The 8,972-nt window shown below is 33.4% G+C and overlaps 1 pseudogene; it reads left to right on the top strand.

Moving 5' to 3' along the window:
• Window positions 1-1,593: 1,593 nt before the first annotated feature.
• On the top strand, window positions 1,594-6,149 carry LOC120189747 (annotated as a pseudogene).
• Window positions 6,150-8,972: the final 2,823 nt, after the last annotated feature.

The following is an 8,972-nucleotide window of genomic DNA, read 5'->3' as shown; positions in this document are numbered from 1 at the left end:
CATTTAGATCATGCCTCAGCTGATGTTGAGTTGACTCAGCAGTCATTTCCTTCAGCATAAGTTATCACTGGAACGTTGCATGGAGGGCAGCAAAATAATATAAATTATTATTATTAATAATGATAATAATAATAATAATAATAACATAATATATTTTTTACCTGGATAAAAATGGGTGTCTACAAATATCATAAATAACAAAAATATAAACGTTCAATATTAAATGTTACTCTCTTTGTCCCATAAAAACTATTCATTATTGACTTTTTTGTCATTTCTTTTAAATTTTGACTAATTATTATTTAAAATTTATAATTGATAAAAATATAAAAATATATATATTTTAAAAATCTTCAATCAAATAGTTTTCAAATATATTTTATAAAATTTAATTCTTTAAAATATTTAAAATAATCAATGTCAAAGTTTAAAATTGAGTTTTTAAAAGTCAACAAGAGATAGTTTTCATGGGACGAAGGAGTAAAAATTATCTTTGAAAATATATTATTCTATACTTATCTTAGATTATTAGAGAGGTTTAATACCAAAATAAGTACCCAAATTATACCTAAATTCTCAAATAGGTGCATAAACTATCTTTTGACCCATCCTGGTGCCTAACATTACAAACGTTACTCATTTAGGTGTATGGACCGTCAACGACATTAATTTTCTCATTAGGTGTCACGTGTCACAATCGGATGATTTTGAAATTTTATTTTTTTTAAAAATAATTATATTTATAAAAAAACCCTAATTTCTCTTAAATTATAAAAATGCCCCTAAATACCTAAAATCCACAAATCCTATCCTTAACCCGCTGCTACCCTCTTTCTGATCACAACCACCATCGTCGATATAGTCTCTATCATCTTCCTAGTCATACACTATCGTAGTTACCGTCAATTGACCGTCAAAATATCATGGGATTACAATTTTTATCTACGATTCGTGGTAAACTAGATATATGTTACCAAATCAACATTAATTATTAAAATATTTTTTATAATAATATATCAAATATTTTATTTTATAAATATATATATCTTTCTAAAAGAAATTATAAAAATCTATATATACCAACAAATAAAAAGGCCTTGAAGGCCAAGAAAAGAAAGCGAAACACTTTTCTATGCTTTTGTTTACCTAAGCAAATCCTCACTACTATATACCCACAGAACACGAGGCACGCATCTCAACCCATCATCATCATCATCATCATCATCAACAACAACAACGCACTCTCACCAATCAATATATAACATATATATATATATATATATATAAAGCTTTGAATTAAACTGTTCAAATCTTTAAATTCCAAAGCCCTGTGTAGTTGCCGAGAAGGAGAGCAATTTTTACGCCCTTCAAAGGAAAAAGAAAGAACGGAATAGATTAGATTACCCCCATTTCCCAAAAAAAATAAAAAATTAGCCCATTCCCACCTGGTTTCCCTCCCTTTCTCCCAAAATTAATCTATATATTTCTTTGTTTTTTTATTTATATTTCCGGGTTTCAATTTTTACCCCCTTTTCTCTTCTGATTCTTCTTCTTGTTGTTTTCGTTGTGAATCTTATCTTGTTTTTGTTTTATCAATCAAATCCAGAAATGGGTTCTTCTCCATCTGTTATCTTGTTCTTCCATGTTATATCTCTTTGTTTAATGAGCTGCGTTTGTGGTTCTTCCATTTGATCGCATGAAGCTGATGTGTTCATTAGTAACCTTCATTTTCAATGCTCTCCTTCGATTTCTCCAATCCCCTCTCTCAAGGTGCGTTTTTTAGCTTAATTTTGTTTGAGATTTCATTTTAATTTTTTTTTGATTGATTTGTTAATTGGTTTAGGAGAATCGGTTCTCGAGATATAGTTTCTTTTATTGACACGCTTTTTATTTTGGGTTCTTGGTATTTGTGATTTTTCCTCTTTTTCTTTCAATAAGGCAAATTTCCTGGAAATATTTTTGGGTTTTTAGCCTGAATGATTAGGGTATATCTATGGAATTTTCATGGCTGTAAAATTTTGAAGAATCAGAATAAAGGTTTATTTGCATTATGAGGGTATTGGATTCTTTCTGTAAAATTCAATTTGAATGTTGAAAAACAAAATAATTTAATAAGGATGATCGAAATGAAAAATTGCAAACTTTACTAGCCATTCATTTTTCTAATATTAGTCAGTCCTGGTTACGGTCTTTGAATTATTTTATTCTCTTCTGGAACATTTTGACTGGGATGGCGTTATTTTGTATTTGAAAGCAAGAGAAGTCTTTTAAGGCTACAATAGCTATGAGCAGGGATGACCGAGGGGGCGGGTGTTTTTGTTTTCCTAAATTTTTTTAAATTTTCCCCTTAAAATATTATAATTTCGCCCCAAGGTTTAAAGTAGCGGGATGAAAACATAATAGCGTATGTTATTTTGCGGTAACGCCGTCGTTCAAAATCGAAATTCGGGAAAATATCGGTGGACAGTGATTCACGTCAAAATCGATCAATCGTGTCCACAATCTAACGGTAACGGGTAACGGTGAATAACACTGATAACGGGACGCTATTACTGTTATCTACCGTTAATAACGGTGGCCGACGATCGAGAGGCTTGGAGCCTCCATGGTGGTGAGTGTTGTTCATGAGATGGAGAGGGAGAGAAATAGAGAAGATGAAGTAAACGGGTATTGTTTTAGGTTATATTAATTTACTATTGGATTAATTTCATTTAAATCTCCCAACGTTAGCTGTATATTTGTATTTTGGTCATTGAGTTTAGACTATTATGAATTTTATTCTGGATCATAGGGTCTAATTATGATAATTTACATTATTGTTTTGTTGAAGTGTTTATTAAGAAGTTTTAGAATTAATCCTTCTTAGGTCCCTAACATTTATGCACCTTTTTATGAAATAGTCACTCCTTCCTCATTTTTTTAATTATTTTGAATATGATGCTCTAGTTTCATTAGTTTTATTTTAGTCACTCATTTATATTTTTTATTTCGAAATTAGCTGTGATATTTTTATTTTCTTTTATTTTGGTCACTTTTTTTTATTTATAATCTACTCATTGTTATTATTTTATTTTGATCTTTATGTTTACTTTATTATATTTTAATCATTTTAATTTTATATTTTAATATTCTGAACTATTTTATTTTAAATAAATACCCTACTTAGAAAAGCCTAAAAAATGAAATAATCTACATTGTTTATGTTTTTGTTTTGTTTTCTTTGTTAAACTATATTATATATATGCCAAATTCGCTTAGAAAACATTTTAAAAATCATTAAAATGATTCATTATAATTATAATTATTTTTATTATGTTTTAAGATAAGTTGTGCAAAATTTAAAAAAATTACCGATCGCGACACCCGCAGTGACCGCGATGACATCCGTTAAGTCCGCAACCGCGATAAACATGACTCGACCGAAAACATGACCGCGAACGTTATTTAAAACCTTCGTTCGCCCTCACTAGCATAAAATCTTGCGTAGCTATTTTAGGATTTAAGGCTTATGCAAATTAGCCGGAAATAAGCCGGATTGCTGAAATATGTTGTCTGTGTGTTCTATAGCTTTAATTGAAGAGACATTAATAGTTTTTGCTTTAGTCACATGCTTATAGCTCTATGGTGGCAGGATTATGTTAATTAGATTGTGGCTGGAAAAGAATCTATATGGAAAGATGTCCGAGAATGTAAACTTTTTATCTTCTGATGTTTTGATCTCCAGCTTTCTTCTAGGCTTAAATGACCCCAAATATACAACACAATTAAATAGCCCGATCTCTCATCAGATACTGTCATCTTTGTGCTTTAGGTTAGTGTATAGGGCCACCGTACAAGTAGATCGAAGGATGGTAAGAATCCACGGGATAGACTCGTTGTTCTTGAATTGCTAGTTTTAGAATATACATGCACCCACGTGCACAGATGTACACACATATACACTTGTCCGTAGCTCAAATCATAATCTATCCTCTTTCTGGCCCTTTCAGACATAAAAGTGGAAGAGTTAACAAACAATGTCTCTTTTATGAGTCTGTTTATAGGATATATATGATGCCCCAAAAAAGTTGTAATTTGTACCCAAAATGACTGTACATGAGATACTGGGCGTCCCTTACCTGATCAAGGATAAAAAAATATCCTTGAAATGAGTGTCCATGCAATTATATATCCGCCCAAGTGTCTTACGTTGACCCTATTATATGAAGCAACCAATGTTTAATCATTTGAGTGCTATGTACCCATCCAAAGCATTATGTTGGACGTGAATTGCTTGGTCGTATGCTTATGTGGCTTATGATGCTTTAGTTAGCTAATTCTTTTTGCAACTGAACTATTGAAAACTTCACCGTTAACAGTACATATATAGAAAATGAAAGAAGTTGATGTTGCCAGTAATATAAAAAGCAAACCAGGAATACAATACAACCCCATCTGAAGCCATGACCCTTTTGTGTTCTACCGTAAAGGGAAATGTCTACTTTTAATTCTATATGATTTTGTTAAAGAATACCATTGTCTTGAGCATCAACTTGTATTTTTAAATATTAAGTGAATAATTGTAATTTCCTTGCCGAGGATCCTCTAATCATCATATTTATGGTTTGTGGATATGCCATCTTTCCAGTAAATTAGCTCATATCAGTGTGCCATTTAATTGTATCTCGAGGATTAATATTTTGCACGACTTGCTGTTTCTTGGAGACAAGCCTTATAATCTTTTATGCATATTTATAATTTCCTTGCAGGTGGATGGGAACTTCCTGGACCGAGCATTGACTTCCAAACAGAGAAATGGTTACACTTCTGTGCTCTTTTATGCTTCCTGGTGCCCATTTTCACGCAGTTTGTACCCAAAGTTTGGCATTCTCAATTCCATGTTTCCTCAGGTAGAACATCTGGAAGTTGAATGGTCTTCAGCTTCACCGAGGTATGCAGCTACTTATCCTGCTTTAAGTGTTGGTATTTGTGAACTAATCCATAACGAATCCATAACTGGTGCCAGAATAAGTTCTTATATAAAGAACATCCTCAAACTTGACATAATTCTTTGATTATTAGTACGTGATCCATAATTATCGATCAAATAAACTATCCTTTTTCTTACCGTCAAAATCTAATACTAAATTTCATAATTAACACCTTTGATGTGTGTCTATCACAGCGTATTTTCAAAGTATGGAATTCATAGCTTGCCGTCAATTTTGATTGTGAATCAGACATCAAGGGTACTATATCATGGTTCGAAAGATCTCCCTTCAATTGTACAATTTTATGAGAAAACAACAGGTATTTGCTCTCCTCTAGCTGCAGAAAATATTATCATAAAATTTGCTATTCTGTATACCATTAAGCATAATAGAACTGTGGTTCCTCATACGTAAGCCTAGTTTGTGAGCTGAACGTAATTCCAAGTTCATTAACACGAGTGTCTGCATTTCAGGATTTCAACCAGTTCGATATATTGCTGAAAGCGAACCAGTTGTATCAGGAGACGACAATAAATACATGGTACAGTTGTGGAATGAAAACCCAACGGAGATAGTAAAACGGGAACCTTACTTAGCATTTGCCTTGCTGTTTCTCTGTTTTAGAGGACTTCTATCCATATTCCCTGAAGTAATGTCTTGTCTCAAGGCTTTCTGGGTTTCATACGCCCCGCACTTGAACATGGAAATGTTCAGTGAGACGAGTCAATTGTTTGCACGAGCCCTTCATGCGGTCGACGTGAGGAGAGTTTGGACGAAACTGAGGCTGTGCAAAACAAGGAATTTCCATGAAGGTGCGAAGAGCGCTCGCGTTTGGGCTTCTTCACTGGCGTCTGTCTCTTTGGGCGAATCCTCCTCAAGTAGATCCTCATTGTCATCCTAGGTTGGAGTTTCTTCGGAGCTAAGCTAAAACGCATGGAGGAACATAACTATCAGGTAGTGTATTACAAGCTGCGATGATGCTTCGGGACGTCGTATCGTAATCCCCTCTATCTATCTCTGATATTAAAATTTGATTGATACCAAAATCTGTTGACTTTGTTTGAGTTGTAGTTTTTGGGGGAGGAAATCAAGTACAAGTAGCATGTATATTTGAGAACAGGCATTTCTTGTGGTGTGTATATCACTCTATTTGTTAGGGGTGTATTCGGTTCGGTTCGGTTTTTTACTAAAAATTGAACTGAACCGAAATAAACGGGTTTTCAATATTTAAACCGAAACCGAATAGTTAAAAAATCAAAAAATTGAAATCGGTTTTTTCGGTTCGGTTCGGTTTTTTTAACGGTTTGAGTTTTTCAGTTCGGTTCGGTTTGGTTTATCGGTTTTTCAATAAAAAAATCACTTGAAACTATAATTTTTTTACAAAAATTGCATATTCGGTTCAATATGGAACAAATGGGTTCCATATGGAAAACCCGAACCGAACCGAATCAAAAAATGAAGCCTTTAAACTAAATCGAAAACCGAACCGTTTAAAGCCAAACCGAACCGATCTGAACCGTTTTACTTGGTTCGTGTCGGTTTTTCGGTTTTCTCGGTTTCGTTGCTCAGCCCTACTATTTGTTGGAACATCTTTTACTAGGGTTGTAAACGAGTCGTGCTCGATTATAGTTGAACTTGACTTGAAAACTCTTAAATAGAGTTCGACTTGACTTGAAAACTCTTGAACTTAAAATTTTCAAGCTCGAATCAAATTCAAAATCATGAATTGAAGCTCGTAAAAGTTTAAAATGAAAAAAATCTTAAATATAACTCGATTGTGGCATGAAAACATTATATATTTAAAAAGTCAACTTAAATATTAATATTATTTATAATTTATTTTTTTAAAATAAAATCTTAATATATTATATTTTTGAAATACAAATGTTATTAATAATTTATTTTTTTAAAAGTAAAATTTTAATATATTATATTTTGAGTTGCTAAATAGCTTTCCGAGTCGAGTATCAAGGTTTTTGTAGCCACAACAATATTAAATAGCTCATAATTCTCCACATTAATCTAATTCCTATTGTACTATTGATTCGACAATGTCAACATCATGGCATTTTTCTTCATCATCTCTTTGTAGTGGGTCGAACAAATTAAATGTAATATGTTGATTGTTGAGAGGCAATGTGAGTTCTCCCTTTTCGACATCAATCAATGTTCGTCCAGTAGCATGGAATGGTCTTCTTAGTATTATGGGTAACTTTTTGTCAGCTTCACAGTATAAGAAAATGAAGTCCACTAGGTAGATAAATTTGTCCACTCATATTAGCACATTGCTAGTCTTGCCTTCAGGATAAATAATGGATCGGTCAGCAATTTGAAATGTAATTGTTGTGGGTTGTGCTTTCCCAATCCCAAGTTTTCTAAAAATAGAGTAAGAATTAAGTTAATGATAGAGCCTTAGTCACATAAAGCTCTACCTATGTATTGATTGCCAATAAAATAAGGAATAGTAAAACTCCCTGGGTCCTTTTTAACTTTTGGGATAATTTGCTCATGACAATGGTGTTACACCCTTTAATGAGTACAACGGTCTCAAATTCACCAATCTTACATTTCTTAGAAAGCACATCTTTAATAAATTTAATGTAGTTCGGCGTTTGCTCCAATGCTTCCAGTAATGATATGTTAACGTGCAATTGTCGCAGCACATCAATGATTTTTCTAAATTGTTGCTCCTTTTCTGGAATTTTTGGGGAAATAGAGGTGGATGTCTAGGATTCTGCTATACTGACAATGCTGGTGGCATCACAAGTTGCATTGTTGTCGGCATTGCTGGAGGCAAGGTCCCAAAATTACTACTTTGTCCTTCATCCTTTGCTGTAACATCCACGATGGGTAACTCAATCACTTTTTATCATTCCTTGTTTTTTAATTGTTGTTGAGGCATTTCATCCTCTTTCTTTTTATTTTCATAGTTGTTCCCAATTTACAGTCCACTTCTCATTATAATAGTTTTGTAATGTGTTTTTCTATTAGCCCTAGGGACTTTAGTGTCGCTCGACAATGCTCTTTATGTTGTGTTCCTGAGTGTATTAGCTAGATGTACAACTTGATTCTCCTATGCTCTCAACGATGTTGTCTAGCTTTGGATCATAACTTCATTCCTCGAGTTGTACTCCTTCAATAGAGACTCAAAAGATGTCGTTGTTGAAGCTGAGGCTTGGTGGGAATATTTTTCCTGATAATTCTGCCTTGACTGTGCAACTTGTTGTTGTGTCTAATGCTGAGGCATCGACTATTACTGATTGTACTGCTGCGCTTAATAATACTGCTACTGATTATTGTAGTGTTGCTATTATGGATTGGAAATGTTTTGACTTTGCCAAGATAGATTGGGATGGTTGCGAAAGTCATCATTGTATACTTTCCCATGGGTATTTACATTGTCATTCATGATCTAGTTTCTCATAAAATAGACAGACTCAGGATTTTGTGGGTATTCTTTAAAGTTATGGGTATCACCACAATAAATACAATTAACAAAAGATGTAGTTTTTACCTTATACATAGCCCTTGGTTTGTGCAACTTCTTAACCATGTCTGTCAATGATGTGATTTTAGAAACCATGGACTTGAAAGCATCAGTATCCACTGCTGAAGCATTGCGCATGTTTCTCGTGTTGGGGTATTGATAGCCATTGTTAGATATTCTTTCCAAAATATCATAAGCCTCATTATATGTCTTATCCAACAATGTTCTATTTGTTGAAGCCTCAACCACCATTCGAGTGTGCATGCTCAACCTATTGTAAAGTATTTCCATTTACGTCCAATGTGGAAATTCGTGCATTGGATATTTGCGCAGCAAGTCCTTGAATCTTTCCCATGCCTCGTACAAATTCTCATCTTCTAGTTATTTGAAATATTTCAAGTCATTTCACAGCTTTACATTCATGTTGAGCGGATTGAAACGCAACAATAATTTTTGTGCTATCTCATTCTATGATGCTATAGCACCAGGCGGCAGAGATTTAAGCCATGCTCTAG

This window comes from Hibiscus syriacus, unplaced genomic scaffold (assembly GCF_006381635.1).
Source record: "Hibiscus syriacus cultivar Baekdansim isolate YM2019G1 unplaced genomic scaffold, ASM638163v2 tig00116959_pilon, whole genome shotgun sequence".
Classification (NCBI taxonomy): domain Eukaryota; kingdom Viridiplantae; phylum Streptophyta; class Magnoliopsida; order Malvales; family Malvaceae; genus Hibiscus; species Hibiscus syriacus.
Note: the sequence above shows the minus strand (reverse complement) of the source record. Positions and strands in the feature narration are given on the sequence as shown.